Here is a 15,489-nt window from a genome sequence, read left to right on the forward strand (position 1 = left end):
GAGTGCTTCGTGCACGTTTTATAGCGGGCGAGGAGATATAGTCCCATTATCAGAGAATTCCGGCCACATGGTTGGAGTACCGGAGAATCCCGTTCAATAAGGCAAGGGGAGGATTCGATCTTCCCGCCGCTTGTCAATGGGATCGCATTGAGGCCAAGAAATTGACAGCCCGCTGGAGAAGTGAATCGCAAATAGCAAGAATTTCGAAGAGTGTCACTGTGTACAAGTTCTTTTCAGAGACAGGAATGATTTATATGTATGTGCAATGCAGGGGCCGACCGTGACTAGTCGGTCAACCAGCTGGTTCCGTACAAAAACAATGGTTGTGTAATGAAACAGAGGACCGCACATGCAACTCTATATTTTAGGGCAGCACGATAGCATAGTGGTTAGCACCATAGCTGCACAGCGCCAGGGTCCTCCAGCGCCACATGCAACTCTGTATTTTATCCACGAGGTGAAACCAACCGTGTATGTGTCTACTTCAATACAAAAGTCGATGCGTCACGGTTTTCAAATTTAATCTTTCCGATTGAGGTCTTAGTTTCTCTGTTATCGTGTGTCATGTGACAGTACATTGAATAAATGAGTGTCCTTTTTAACCTAATAACTGAAGTGGGTGCACCTTCAAGAAATGGGTGTTTATTACTGCAGTGATGTCATAGAGTGGCTGGAGCGGGGCTGTCTTTCTGCTTTACTTTCGTTTTTGAGCAGTCTGCTATTTTGGGCCTCACGGTAGCATGGTGGTTAGCATCAATGCTTCACAGCTCCAGGGTCCCAGGTTCGATTCCCGGCTGGGTCACTGTCTGTGTGGAGTCTGCACGTCCTCCCTGTGTGTGCGTGGGTTTCCTCCGGGTGCTCCGGTTTCCTCCCACAGTCCAAAGATGTGCGGGTTAGGTGGATTGGCCATGCTAAATTGCCCGTAGTGTAAGGTTAATGGGGGGATTGTTGGGATACGGGTTACGTGGGTTTAAGTGGGGTGATCATTGCTCGGCACAACATCGAGGGCCGAAGGGCCTGTTCTGTGCTGTACTGTTCTATCTATAGAGTGAGGTTTTAGATTCGTTTTCAGAGAAAGGAAATAGAAAAATAGTAAAATACAACACATAAGAGGCCCACAATGTTGTGCCGAACTTTTGTCCTCGATTAAGTCCAAATTAATCTACACCCCATCATTCTACCGTAATCCATGTACCTATCCACTAGCCGCTTGGAGGTCCCTAATGTTTCCGATTCAATTACTTCCACAGGCAGTGCATTCAATGGCCCACTACTCTCTGGGTAAAGAACGTAACTCTGACATCCCCCTATGTTTTACACCATTCAGCTTACATTTATATCCCCTTGTAATTGTTCGTTCCACCCGGGTATAAAGTCTCTGACTGTGTACTCTATCTATTCCCCTGATCATCTTATAAACTTCTACCAAGTCGCCCCTCATCCTTCTCCGATCTAATGAGAAAAGGCCTAGCACACTCAACCTTTTCATGTAAGGCCTATACTCCATTCTAGGCAACATCCTGGTAAGTCTCCATTGCACCTTTTACAAAGCTTCCACATCCTTCCTAAAATGGGGCGACCCGAAATGCACACAGTACTCCAAATGTTGCCTTACCAAGGTTTTGTACAGCAGCATCATCACCTCACGGCTCTTAAATTCAATCCCTCTGCTAATGAACGATAGCACACCACAGGCCTTCTTCACAGCTCTATCCACCTGAGTGGTGACTTTCAAAGATCGATGAACAGAGACCGCAAGATCTCTCTGCTCCTTCCATTTCCAAGAACCCTACCATCACCCTGTATTCCGCATTCATATTTGTCCTTCCAAAATGGGCAACCCCACACTTTTCAGGGTTAAACTCCATCTGCCACTTTTCAGCCCAGCTCTGCGTCCTATCTATGTCTTTTTGCAGCCGACAACAGCCCTCCTCACTATCTACAACTCTACCAATCTTCGTATCGTCTAAAAATTTACTGACCCATTCTTCATCTCCCTCTTCCAAGTCATTAATGACAATCACAAACAGCAGAGGACTCAGAACTGAACCATGCGGTACGCTACTGGTAACTGGGCTCCAGGTTGAATATTTGTGATCCACCACCACTCTGACTTCTTTCGATTAGCCAGTTCATTATCCAACTGACCATATTTTCCACTATCCCATGCCTCCTTACTTTCTGCATAACCGTACCATGGGGAACCTTATCAAATGCCTCACTAAAATCCCTGTACACCACGTCCACTGCTTTACCTTCATCCACGTGCTTGGTCACCTCCTCTAAAAATTCAATAAGTCTTGTGAGGCAAGACCTACCCCCTCATAAATCTGTGCTGACTATCCCTAATTAAGCAGTGTCTTTCCAGATGCTCAGAAATCCTATCCCTCAGTACCACATCCATTACTTTACCGAAGTAGGACTAACTGGCTTGTAATTCCCTGGGTCATTCCTATTCCCTTTTCTGAACAAGGGCACGACATTCGCCATTCTCGAATCCCGTGGTAACACCCCTGTTGACAGCGAGGATGATAAGATCAATGCCAACGGCTCTGCAATTTCATTTCTTGCCTCCCATAGAATCCTTGGATATATCCCGTCAGGACCGGGGGATTTGTCTATCCTCAAGTTTTTCAAAATGCCGAGCACATTTTCCTTCCTAACAAGTATCTCCTCGAGCTTACCAGTCTGTTTCACACTGTCCTCTCCAACAATATGGCCCCTCTCATTCGTAATCAGAAGTTGCAGTGAAATCTAGCAGATGTACATGGATCTCTCCACAAGCTAAAGAGTGATAATTTGAGTGATTTCAAAGTCTCATTAGAGAATTTAAACCTGATCTTTGTGTTAAAAGGGTCTTTTGTCCTCTGGAATTTGTTTGGGAATTTATTAAGGATTAGTTGTTGATGTATTCTTTTGGCATTGTATTTGAATTAATGGTTGCCAAGATGTTCACTTTATGTCTTAAAAAGTTTAACTTGAGTTCATTGAATATACATGGTGTTGCTTAAAAAAATATTATCCATTTCTGCTACATGTCTGTCCCTGTTGCTCAGAAGGGAAGGGGGGAAAGGAGTAGAACATTAGTAATTGGGGACACAATAGTCAGGGGCACAGATAGGAGATTTTGTGGGAGCGAGAGAGACTCACGTTTGGTATGTTGCCTCCCAGGTGCAAGGGTAAGTGATGTCTCGGATCGTGTTTTCCGGGTCCTTAAGGGGGAGGGGGAGCAGCCCCAAGTCGTAGTCCACATTGGCACTAACGACAAAGGTAGGAAAGGGGACAAGGATGTCAGGCAGGCCTTGAGGGAGCTAGGATGGAAGCTCAGAGCGAGAACAAACAGAGTTGTTATCTCTGGGTTGTTGCCCGTGCCACGTGATAGTGAGATGAGGAATAGGGAGAGAGAGCAATTAAACACGTGGCTACAGTGATGGTGCAGGCGGGAGGGATTCAGATTTCTGGATAACTGGGGCTCTTTCTGGGGAAGGTGGGACCTCTATAGACAGGATGGTCTACATCTGAACCTGAGGGGCACCAATATCCTGGGGGGGAGATTTGTTAGTGCTCTTTCGGGGGGTTTAAACTAATTCAGCAGGGGCATGGGAACCTGGATTGTAGTTTTGGGGTACGGGAGATTGAGAGTATAGAGGTCAGGAGCACAGATTTGACTTCGCAGGAGGGTGCCAGTGTTCAGGTAGGTGGTTTGAAGTGTGTCTACTTCAATGCCAGGAATATACGAAATAAGGTAGGGGAACTGGCAGCATGGGTTGGTACCTGGGACTTCGACGTTGTGGCCATTTCAGAGACATGGATAGAGCAGGGACAGGAATGGTTGTTGCAGGTTCCGGGGTTTAGGTGTTTTAGTAAGCTCAGAGAAGGGGGCAAAAGAGGGGGAGGTGTGGCGCTGCTAGTCAAGGACAGTATTACGGTGGCGGAAAGGATGCTAGATGGGGACTCTTCTTCTGAGGTAGTATGGGCTGAGGTTAGAAACAGGAAAGGAGAGGTCACCCTGTTGGGAGTTTTCTATAGGCCATCTAATAGTTCTAGGGATGTAGAGGAAAGGATGGCGAAGATGATTCTGGAAAAGAGCGAAAGTAACAGGGTAGTTGTTATGGGAGACTTTAACTTTCCAAATATTGACTGGAAAAGATATAGTTCGAGTACATTAGATGGGTCATTCTTTGTACAATGTGTGCAGGAGGGTTTCCTGACACAATATGTTGACAGGCCAACAAGAGGCGAGGCCACATTGGATTTGGTTTTGGAAAATGAACCAGGCCAGGTGTTAGATCTGGAGGTAGGTGAGCACTTTGGAAACAGTGACCACAATTCGGTGACCTTTACGTTAGTGATGGAAAGGGATAAGTATACCCCGCAGGGCAAGAGTTATAGCTGGGGGAAGGGCAATTATGATGCCATTAGACATGACTTAGGATGTGTTGGTTGGAGAAGTAGGCTGCAAGGGTTGGGCACACTGGATATGTGGAGCTTGTTCAAGGAACAGCTATTGCATGTTCTTGATAAGTACGTGCCAGTCAGGCAGGGAGGAAGGGGTCGAGCGAGGGAACCGTGCTTTACCAAAGAAGTGGAATCTCTTGTTAAGAGGAAGAAGGAGGCCTATGTGAAGATGAGGCATGAAGTTTCAGTTGGGGCGCTTGATAGTTACAAGGAAGCGAGGAAGGATCTAAAGAGAGAGCTGAGACGAGCAAGGAGGGGACATGAGAAGTCTTTGGCAGGTAGGATCAAGGAAAACCCAAAAGCTTTCTATAGGTATGTCAGGAATAAAAGAATGACTAGGGTAAGAGTAGGGCCAGTCAAGGACAGTGGTGGGAAGTTGTGTGTGGTGGCTGAGGAGATAAGCGAGATACTAAATGAATACTTTTCGTCAGTATTCACTCAAGAAAAAGATAATATTGTGGAGGAGAATGCTGAGACCCAGGCTATTAGAATAGATGGCATTGAGGTGCGTAGGGAAGAAGTGTTGGCAATTCTGGACAAGGTGAAAATAGATAAGTCCCCGGGACCGGATGGGATTTATCCTTGGACTCTCTGGGAAGCCAGGGAAGAGATTGCTGAGCCTTTGGCTTTGATTTTTAGGTCATCATTGGCTACAGGAATAGTGCCAGAGGACTGGAGGATATCAAATGTGGTCCCTTTGTTCAAGAAGGGGAGTAGAGATAACCCCGGTAACTATAGGCCGGTGAGCCTAACATCTGTGGTGGGTAAAGTCTTGGAGAGGATTATAAAAGATACGATTTATAATCATCTAGATAGGAATAATATGATTAGGGACAGTCAGCATGGTTTTGTGAAGGGTAGGTCATGCCTCACAAATCTTATCGAGTTCTTTGAGAAGGTGACTGAACAGGTAGACGAGGGTAGAGCAGTTGATGTGGTGTATATGGATTTCAGTAAAGCGTTTGATAAGGTTCCCCACGGTCGGCTATTGCAGAAAATACGGAGGCTGGGGATTGAGGGTGATTTAGAGATGTGGATCAGAAATTGGCTAGTTGAAAGAAGACAGAGAGTGGTAGTTGATGGGAAATGTTCAGAATGGAGTTCAGTTACGAGTGGCGTACCACAAGGATCTGTTCTGGGGCCGTTGCTGTTTGTCATTTTTATAAATGACCTAGAGGAGGGCGCAGAAGGATGGGTGAGTAAATTTGCAGATGACACTAAATTCGGTGGAGTTGTAGACAGTGCGGAAGGATGTTGCAGGTTACAGAGGGACATAGATAAGCTGCAGAGCTGGGCTGAGAGGTGGCAAATGGAGTTTAATGTGGAGAAGTGTGAGGTGATTCACTTTGGAAAGAATAACAGGAATGCGGAATATTTGGCTAATGGTAAAATTCTTGGTAGTGTGGATGAGCAGAGGGATCTCGGTGTCCATGTACATAGATCCCTGAAAGTTGCCACCCAGGTTGAAAGGGTTGTGAAGAAGGCCTATGGTGTGTTGGCCTTTATTGGTAGAGGGATTGAGTTCCGGAGCCATGAGGTCATGTTGCAGTTGTACAAAACTCTAGTATGGCCGCATTTGGAGTATTGCGTACAGTTCTGGTCGCCTCATTATTGGAAGGACGTGGAAGCTTTGGAACGGGTGCAGAGGAGATTTACCAGGATGTTGCCTGGTATGGAGGGAAAATCTTATGAGGAAAGGCTGATGGACTTGAGGTTGTTTTCGTTAGAGAGAAGAAGGTTAAGAGGTGACTTAATAGAGGCATACAAAATGATCAGAGGGTTAGATAGGGTGGAGAGCGAGAGCCTTCTCCCGCGGATGGAGGTGGCTAGCACGAGGGGACATAGCCTTAAATTGAGGGGTAATAGATATAGGACAGAGGTCAGAGGTGGTTTTTTTACGCAAAGAGTGGTGAGGCCGTGGAATGCCCTACCTGCAACAGTAGTGAACTCGCCAACATTGAGGGCATTTAAAAATTTATTGGATAAGCATATGGATGATAAGGGCATGGTGTCGGTTAGATGGCCTTTAGATTTTTTTCCATGTCGGTGCAACATCGAGGGCCGAAGGGCCTGTACTGCGCTGTATCGTTCTATGTTCTATTTCTGCTGTATTACACCTGTAGAGTGGGCCGTGTGCTCCCCATACCACAATCTAATAAAGGTTGTGGGCCAGATGAACTCCATGATGCAGTTCAGGTTCTCTAAACCCTGGCCCATAACACGTGCAGCCAGAGACTGCCTCTGATGGCAGACAACTTAGATCAATTCAATTAATCCCTGTGAGTCGGTTCAGACTGAGGAATACAGTTGTAATTATAATAGAAACGAACAGCAACACACATACGTATATTATGTGTATATTACCGTATATTATCCCTACTGCTGTTCATGTGATTCCGGTGTTCGATGCTTTCTGCTACTTTTCTAACACTATTCCTCCTCTGGGTCCTACACCTGAATAGAGAATTGGATCATCTCTACATTCACTTCTGCTTTCTATTTCTCTTTTTTCTGCCTCTCAAATTGCAGCAAAGTGGTTCCCATTTAGCCCACTTGACGCGTGAATTGTGACTGCTGTCTTCGGGTGGCCAGATTAAAATCATTTCCAATAGTTTCCGTTGAATCAAAAATGATACAATGTGTTTAAATTCATAACAGGCTTGTCAATTTCGGAAAATGTTAGCTGTGCACACGTCCATTTCCTTCCTTGTAGTTAGGGTTATGATATTGTTGTAACCGCTGAATGGCATTGTCACTGGAGCAGGGCTATCTGGGGACCATTTAACAAACGTGGATTAATGTTGCGAATCAGACCATCGCACTCTTACTCGGCCAACCTCGTTGTGTGCAATAACCTCCAGCGAACTGAACGCAAAGATCATCTCCAACAAACCGAACTTTCATAAACGTGGTAATAAGTGAGAATTTGGGGTCCTAAATTTATTTTTATCTGAGTTTCCTGATGAGCAAATGTGAAAGCATAGGCATGTTGAAGAAGAATCTTTTAAGAGGGAAAAATAAAAAAGACCATCAGACCATAAGACACAGGAACAGAATTAGGCCACTGGGTCCATCGAGTCTGTTCCGCCATTTAATCATGGCTGATAATTTTCTCATCCCCATTCTCCTGCCTTCTCCCCATAACCCCTGATCGCCTTATTGATCAAGACTTGTCTATCTCTGTCTTAAAGACAATCAGTCATTTGGCCACCACAGCCTTTTGCGGCAAAGAGTTCCACAGATTCACCAACCTCTGGCTGAAGAACTTCTGCCTCCCTCCCTTCTTAAAAAGTGGTGTTACTTTAGACACCTATGAGTCCTCTGGGATCCTACTTGCCTCCAGTAATTCCTAAAATATCACAACCAAAGCCTTCACAACCTCCTGAGCGATCTCCTTTAGAACTCTGAGGTGTTCTTCATCCGGTCCAGGTGATTTGTCCAACTTCAGACCTTTCAGTTTTTTCAGCACCTTCTTCTTAGCAATGGCCATTGCACTCACCTCTGGCCCCTGGTTCATCTGGATCTCTGGCATCCAGCTGACGTCTTCCACCGTGAAGACTGACGTAAAGTTACTATTCAGTTCCTCTGCCATTTCTTTGTTTCCTTTTAGATAGATAGATAGAGAAATACAGCACAGAACAGGCCCTTCGGCCCACGATGTGGTGCCGAACCTTTGTCCAAGGTTAATCATAGAATTTCGGACACTAAGGGCAATTTATCATGGCTAATCCACCCAACCTGAACATCTTTGGACTGTGGGAGGAAACCGGAGTGCCCGGAGTAAACCCACGCACACACGGGGAGCATGTGCAGTCTCCACAACGACAGTGACCCAAGTCGAAATCGAACTTGCTACCCTGGAGCTGTGAAGTAATTATGCTACCACAATGCTACCGTGCTGCCCTTAAGAAGAAATTAATCTACACTCCATTATTCTACCCTAATCCATGTGCCTATCAAATAGCCGCTTTGAAGGGCCCTAACGTTTCTGACTCAACGACTTCCACAGGAAGTGCATTCCATGCCCCCACTACTCTCTGGGTAAAGAACCTACCTTTGACATCCCCCCATTATCTTCCACCGTTTACCCTAAATTTATGTGCAATGGTTTGTTCCACCCGGGGTAAAAGTCTCTAACTGTCTACTCTATCTATTCCCCTGAGCATCTTATAAACCTCTATCAAGTCGCCCATCATCCTTGTCAGTTCTAATGAGAAAAGGGCTAGCTCCCTCAGCCTTTCCTCGTAAGACCAACTCTCCATTCCAGGCAACATCCTGGTAAATCTCCCTTGCTCCTTTTCCAAAGCTTCCACATATTTCCTAAAATGAGGTGACCAGAACTGCACACATTACTCCAAATGTGGCCTGACCAAGGTTTTGTACAGCTGCTTCATCACCTCACGGCTCTTCAATTCTATCCCTCTGCTAATGAACGCTAGCACACCATAGGCCTTCTTCACAGCTCTATCCACTTGAGTGGCAACTTTCAAAGATCTATGAACATAGACCCCAAGATCTCTCTGCTCCTCTGCATTGCCAAGAACGACATCCGGTGGCGGCAATGCGGAGCTAAGCCGCACGTTCCACAGCTCCTGCGAAAACGGACTTTGGGGCTCTTTTCAGGGCCCCCAACGGAACATCGTCGACGAATCCCGACGTGGAAAGGGGTCTGGAGTCGATCCCTACGGTCCTATGGTCCGGACCAGGAGTGGGGTAAGAAGAAAAACGGTGAAAGCACCCCTGGAAATGCGGGGGCAGAAAAACAAAATGGCGGACGGCGGAGGCCCAGAGGAGTGGAGGCAGTGGGCGCAGGATCAGCAGGAGACTCTGCTGCGCTGCTTTCAGAAGCTTAAGGTGGAGCTGCTGGACTCGTTGAAGGTTACCACCAGAGAGCTCATGGAGACTCAGACAGCCCAGAGGGCCGCGATCCGGGAGCTGCAGAAGCAGGCCTCCGAAAGGGAGGATGAGGCCGTGGCCGTCGCGGGGATGGTGGAGATGCATGAGGCGCTCCATAAAAGGTGGCAGGAGCGGATCAAGGAGCTGGACAACCGGTCGAGGCGGAAGAAGTTGCGGATCCTGGGCCTCACGGGGGGGGCTGGAGGGGCCGGACCTGGTGGTCTATGTGGTCTTTATGCTGAACTCGCTGATGGGGCCCCTGGAGTTGGAGGGGGCCCACAGAATTCTGGCGAGGAGGCGCAAGTCGAATGGGCCGCCATGGGCGGTGTTGGTGCGGTTTCACCGGTTCGTGGATCGTGGGTGCATGCTCCGGTGGGCCAAGAAGGAGTGGAGCAGCAAGTGGGAGAACACGGATGTGCGGATCTTCCAGGCCTGGAGTGCAGAGGTGGCGAAGCGGGGGGCCAGGTTCAACCGGACGAAGGCGGTGCTCCACTGATGGAGCGTGAAGTTTGGCATGTTGCAGCCTGCGCATCTATGGGTCACCTACAAGGACCGGCACCATTATTTTGAGTCCCGGAGGAGGTGTGGGCCTTTGTGCAGGCCGAGAAACTGGACTCCAACTGAGTTGCATAATAATGTACTTGTGTTTGCTCTGTTTAATGCAAGATGTTGGTTGGCCTTCGGGTGGGTTCTGTCTTTTTTGTCTGGGGCTGGTGGACGTGTTCGGGCATGGTGGTAAATGGGGTTTTCGGGGAGCTGGTGGGGGGGACTGGCAATGGGAGTTGCCCTGGAGGAGGTGGGGCTGGGCAGGGTAAAAGCGCGGGCTTTTCTTGGGTTTCAAACGCTGTGAGATGGTGGGGGCGGAGTCGGGGCTCAGAAGCGTGGGCCCTTGCTTGCTGGCTGTTTTATTTCCCCACGCAAAAGCGGGTGGGGGGTGGGAGGATCTGCTGATGGGCACGAAGGAGGAGGTGTAGTCCCACGTGGGGAGTAGTCGGGGGTAGGGCGGGAGCCGCAGGTGTCAGCAGAAGTCAGCTGGCTCACGGGAGTGCTATGGAGGGAGGGGCGTGGCTAGGAGGGGTCCTAACCTGTGGGGGGAGGACGGGATGCTTCTGAAAGGGTCAGGAAGGAGCTGGAGGATGCAGGGGGTGCTGGAAGGGAGGAATTGCCGCCGTGGGGAACTGGCAGAGTAGGGGACGCTGGCCAGTGTTGGGCAGGGGATAGGTTATGGCTGATCAGCAGGGGAGTGATACAGGGAGCCCTCTGATCCGTCCGATAACCTGGAATGTGAGGGGGCTGAATGTGCCGGTCAAACGGGACCGGGTGTTTGCGCACTTGAAGGGCTGAAGGCGGATCTGGCCATGCTCCAAGAGACACTCCTGAAAGTAGTGGACCAGGTTCGGCTGAGGAAGGGATGGGTGGGCCAAGTATTTCACTCAGGGCTGGATGAGATGAGCCGCGGGTTGGCGATCCTGGTGGGGAAGAAGGTGACGTTTGATGCATTAAATGTGGTGTCTGACAGTGGCGGGAGGTGTGTGATGGTGAGTGGTAAGCTGCAGGGGGAGCGGGTGGTGTTGGTGAATGTTTACGCCCCAAATTGGGAAGCTGCGGTGTTTATGCGGCGTATGTTGGGCTGCCTTCTGGACCTGGAGGTGGGGGGCCTGATCATGGGAGGGGGACATCAACATGATACTGGATTGCCCATTGGATCGATCCATGTCCCGGATGGGGAGGAGGCCGGCGACAGCTAAGGTGTTGAGGGGATTTATGGACCACATTGGGGGGAGGGGTGGATCCCTGGAGGTTTGCGAGGCCAAGGGCCAGGGAGTACTTGTTTTTCTCCCACGTGCATAAGGCCTATTCGAGGATTGATTATTTTTGTCCTTAGGAGGGCGCTGGTTTCGAGGGTTGAGGATGATGAATACTCTGCCATTGCCATTTCAGACCATGCCCCGCACTGGGTGGACCTCGCGCTGGGGCAGGAGAGGGAGCAACGTCCGCTCTGGCGCTTGGAGGTTGGGCTGCTGGCAGATGAGGAGGTGGCCGAGAGGGTTCGGTGGTGTATTGAGAGGTACTTTGAGCCCAACGACAACGGAGAGGTCCGAGTGGGGACGGTCTGGGGGGCATTGAAGGCGGTGACTAGAAGGGAGTTGATTACCATCCGAACCCATAGGGAGAGGGGGGAGCAGAGGGAGAGGGAGAGACTGATAGGGGAGATTGTGAGGCTGGATAGGAGATATGCGGAGGCTCCGGAGGAGGGATTGCTCGGGGAGAGGCGTAGCCTTCAGGCCAGGTTCGAACTATTGACTACCAGAAAGGCGGAAGCTCAGTGGAGAAAAGCACAGGGGGCAGTGTATGAATATGGGGAGAAGGCGAGCAGGATGCTGGCACACCAGCTCCGAAAGCAGGACGCGGCAAGGGAGATTGGGGGAGTGACGGATAGAGCTGGGAAGGTGGTGCGGAGGGGGTAGATGTTAATGGGGTCTTCACGGACTTCTATGGGGAACTGTACCGGTCATAACCCCCCGGTGGAGGGGGGTGGAATGGGGTGCTTCTTGGACAAGCTGCGATTTACGAGGGTGGAGGAGGGGCAGGTGGATGGACTGGGGGCGCCGATCGAGCTGAAGGAGTTGGTTAAAGGGTTAGGGAGCATGCAGTCGGGGAAGGCGCTGGGGCCGGATGGGTTTCTGACGGAATTCTATAAAATGTACGCAGACCTGTTGGGCCCCCTGTTGGTCCGGACCTTTAACGAGGCACGGGAGGTGGGGTTTTGCCCCCAACTATGTCACGGGCGCTGATTTCCTTGATCCTGAAGCGGGACAAGGACCCTCTGCAGTGTGGGTCATATAGGCCGATCTCGCTGCTAAATGTAGATGCCAAGCTGCTGGCAAAGGTCCTAGCCACACGAATAGAGGATTGTGTGCCGGGGCTCATTCATGAGGACCACACGGGGCTTGTGAAGGGAAGGCAGTTGAATACAAATGTACGAAGGCTCCTTAACATTATTATGATGCCGGCTGTGGAAGGGGAGGCTGGTATAGTGGTGGCATTAGATGCGGAGAATGCCTTTGATAGGGTTGAGTGGGAGTATCTGTGGGAGGTGTTGGAGAGTTTTGGGTTTGGGGAGGGGTTTGTCCGTTGGGTGAGGTTGCTCTATGAGGCCCCGATGGCGAGTGCAGTCACGAATAGGAGGAGGTCGGAGTACTTTCGGCTGTACCGGGTTAGGAGATAGGGGTGTCCCCTGTCCCCCTTGCTCTTTGCGTTAGCAATTGAGCCCCTGGCCATGGCGTAGAGGGAGTCAGGGAACTGGAGGGGCCTGGTGCGGCGTGGGGAGGTGCATCGAGTGTCGCTTTATGGGGACGACCTGTTGCTGTATGTAGCGGACCCGGTGGGGTGGATGCCGGAGGTGATGAGGATTCTGTGTGAATTCGGGGGCTTCTCTGGGTATAAGCTGAACCTGGGCAAGAACGAATTGTTCGTGGTGCACCTGGGGGATCAGGAGGAGGGGATTGGTAGGCTCCCACTGAAGCAGGCAGGGAAGAGCTTCAGGTACCTAGGAGTCCAGGTGCGTGGGAGCTGGGGGGGGGGGGGGCGCACAACGCAACCTCACAAGGTTGGTGGAGCAGATGGAGGAGTCCAAAAGGTGTGGTATGTTACCGCTGTCACTGGCGGGGATGGTGAATTCCGTTAAGATGACGGTGCTCCCGAGGTTTTTGTTCTTGTTCCAGTGCCTCCCCATCCTTTCCCGAAGGCCTTTTTTAGGAGGGTCAACAGGAGTATTACGGGATTTGTGTGGGCGCATGGGACTCCAAGGGTGAGAAGAGTGTTCTTGGAACGGGGCAGGGAAAGGGGGGGGGGGGGTACTGGCATTGCCCAACCACTACTGGGCTGCCAACGAAGCGATGGTGCTTAAGTGGATAATGGAAGGGTAAGGGGCAGAATGGAAGAGGATGGAGGTGGCGCCTGTGTGGGCACGAGCCTGGAGGCGCTGGTAACGGCGCCGTTGCCGCTCCCTCCAACGAGGTATACCACGAGCCCGATGGTGGCGGCTACCCTCAAAACTTGGGAGCAATGGAGGCGGCATAGGGGAGAAGAGGGGGGATCGATGGAGGCCCCGATCCGGGGGAACCAACGGTTTGTCCCAGGGGGCATTGATGGCGGATTTCTGGGCTGGCACAGGGGAGGGTTCAGGAGGTTGAGGGACCTGTTTTTGGAGGGGAGGTTCGCGAGCTTGGGGGAGTTAGAGGGGAAATTTGGACTCCCCCCGGGGAACATGTTTCAGTACATGCAGGTTAGGGCGTTTGCCAGGCGGCAGGTGGAGGGGTTCCCCTTGCTGCCCCCACGTGGGGTCCGGGACAGGGTTCTCTCGGGGGTGTGGGTTGGAGGAGTGAGTATTTCGGAAAAGTTCCGGGAAATGCAAGAGGTAGACGAGGTCTCGGTGGAGGAACTGAAGGGTAAATGGGAAGAGGAGGTGGGTGAGGAGATTGAGGAGGGGACGTGGGCCGATGCCCTGGAGAGAGATAATTCGTCCTCTTCCTGTGCAAGGCTTAGCCTCATACAGTTCAAGGTGCTGCATAGGGCCCACATGGCTGGGACGGGTATTAGTAGGTTTTTCAGGGGCGAAGACAGGTGTGCGAGGTGCTCGGGGAGCCCAGCGAACCACGCCCATATGTTTTCGGCGTGCCCAGCGCTGGGGGAGTTTTGCAATGGGGTAGGAAGGGCGGTGACGACGGTGGTGGGACCCAGGGTTAAGCCAGGCTGGGGACTCGCAATTTTTGGGGTTGCAGTGGAGCCGGGAGTGCAGGAGGCAAAAGAGGCCGGTGTTCTGGCCTTTGCGTCCCGAGTAGCCCGGCGGAGGATCTTGCTCCAATGGAAGGATGCGAGGCCCCCAAGCGTGGAGGCCTGGATCAATGATATGGCGGTGTTCATTAAATTGGAGAAGGTGAAATTTGCCCTAAGGGGATCAGTACAAGGGTTCTTTGGGCGGTGGAAGCCTTTCCTGGACTACCTGGCAGAACGGTAGGGAAATAGGCCGGCAGCAGCAGCAACCCGCGGGTGGGGGGGGGGGGGGAGGAGAGAACTGTGTACATGGGTTTGTGGGATGTGGCGGGTGTATTCCCTTACCCTTTTGTTGTTTTTTGTTTTTGTTTTTTCTTTTGTTTGCAGTTGCTTTTGAAGTTGGGTGGGTGTTGTTTTTGGGTTTTTACCATCGTTGTCCTGTTAATATTGTTGTGATGTTTATATTTTGTAAAAATCTTAATAAAAATTATTTTTAAAAAAAATACATTGCCAAGAACCCTACCGTTAACCCTGTCTTCCGCATTCATATTTGTCCTTCCAAAATGGACAACCTCACACTTTTCAGGGTTAAACTCCATCTGCCACGTCTGAGCCCAGCTCTGCATCCTATCTATGTCTCTTTGAAGCCGACAACAGCCCTCCTGACTATCCACAACTCCACCAATCTTCCTATCATCTTCAAATTTACTGACCCACCCTTCAACTCCCTCATCCAAGTCGTTAATGAAAATCACAAACAGCAGAGGACCCAGAAATGATCCCTGCGGAACGCCATTGGTAACTGGGCTCCAGGCTGAATATTTGCCATCCACCATCACAATCAGTTAGCCAGTTCGTTATCCAACTGGCCATGTTTAACACTATCCCATTCCTCCTTACATTCTGCATGAGCCTACCATGGGGAACCTTATCAAATGCCTTACTAAAATCCACGTACACTACATACACTGCTTTACCTTCGTCCACATGCTTGGTCACCTCCTCAAAAAAGTCAGTAAGACTTGTAAGGTAAAACCTACCTCTCAGAAATCCGGGCTGACTATTCCTAATCGAGCAGTGTCTTTCCAGATGCTCAGAGATCCTATCCCTCAGTACCCTTTCCGATACTTTGCCTTCCACCGAAGTAAGACTAACTGGCCTGTAATTCCCATGGTTATTCCTATTCCCTTTTTTGAACAGGGGCACGACACTCGCCACTCTCCAATCCTCAGGTACCACCCCTGCTGACAGCGAGGACGAAAAGATCATTGCCAACCGCTCTGTAATTTCATTTCTTGCCTCCCATAGAATCCTTGGATATATCCCCACAGGCCCGGGGGACTTGTCTATCCTCAAGTT

This window comes from Scyliorhinus canicula, chromosome 21 (genome assembly GCF_902713615.1).
Source record: "Scyliorhinus canicula chromosome 21, sScyCan1.1, whole genome shotgun sequence".
In the NCBI taxonomy this organism is placed as follows: domain Eukaryota; kingdom Metazoa; phylum Chordata; class Chondrichthyes; order Carcharhiniformes; family Scyliorhinidae; genus Scyliorhinus; species Scyliorhinus canicula.